We start from the raw sequence: 499 nt of genomic DNA on the forward strand, positions 1-499 counted from the left end.
CTTTTTAATTGTGACATGTCTTGGTGTCAGCTTCCTTGGGCTCATCCTGTTTGGGAATCTCTGTCGTTCTTGGACGTCTGTGTCTGTTTCTTTCCCCAAGTTAGGGAAGTTTTCAGTCATTATTTCCTAACACAGGTTTTCAATGCCTTGCTTTCTCTCTACTTCCGGTTCCCCTATGATTTGGATGTTGTTACACTTGATGTTGTCCCAGATCCCTTAAACTCTCCTCGTTCTTTGGAGATCTGTGTGTGTGTGTGTCTGTGTGTGTGTGTGTGTGTGTATATAATTTTTTTTTTTGCTGTTCCAAGAAGGTGTTTTTCAAATTGCTGATTCAATTATCTGCTTCATCTGATCTGCTGTTGATTCCATCTAACGTGTTCTTCGCTTTGACTGGATTCTCTAAGTGGTTCCTGTGTCCCTTCTCTCCTTCTCCTCTCTGGTGAAGTCCTCACTGAGCTCCGTGAGCCCCTCACACCAGTGCTGTGGACTCGCCTCTAGT

Source organism: Saccopteryx leptura, chromosome 1 (assembly GCF_036850995.1).
Source record: "Saccopteryx leptura isolate mSacLep1 chromosome 1, mSacLep1_pri_phased_curated, whole genome shotgun sequence".
Lineage (NCBI taxonomy): Eukaryota > Metazoa > Chordata > Mammalia > Chiroptera > Emballonuridae > Saccopteryx > Saccopteryx leptura.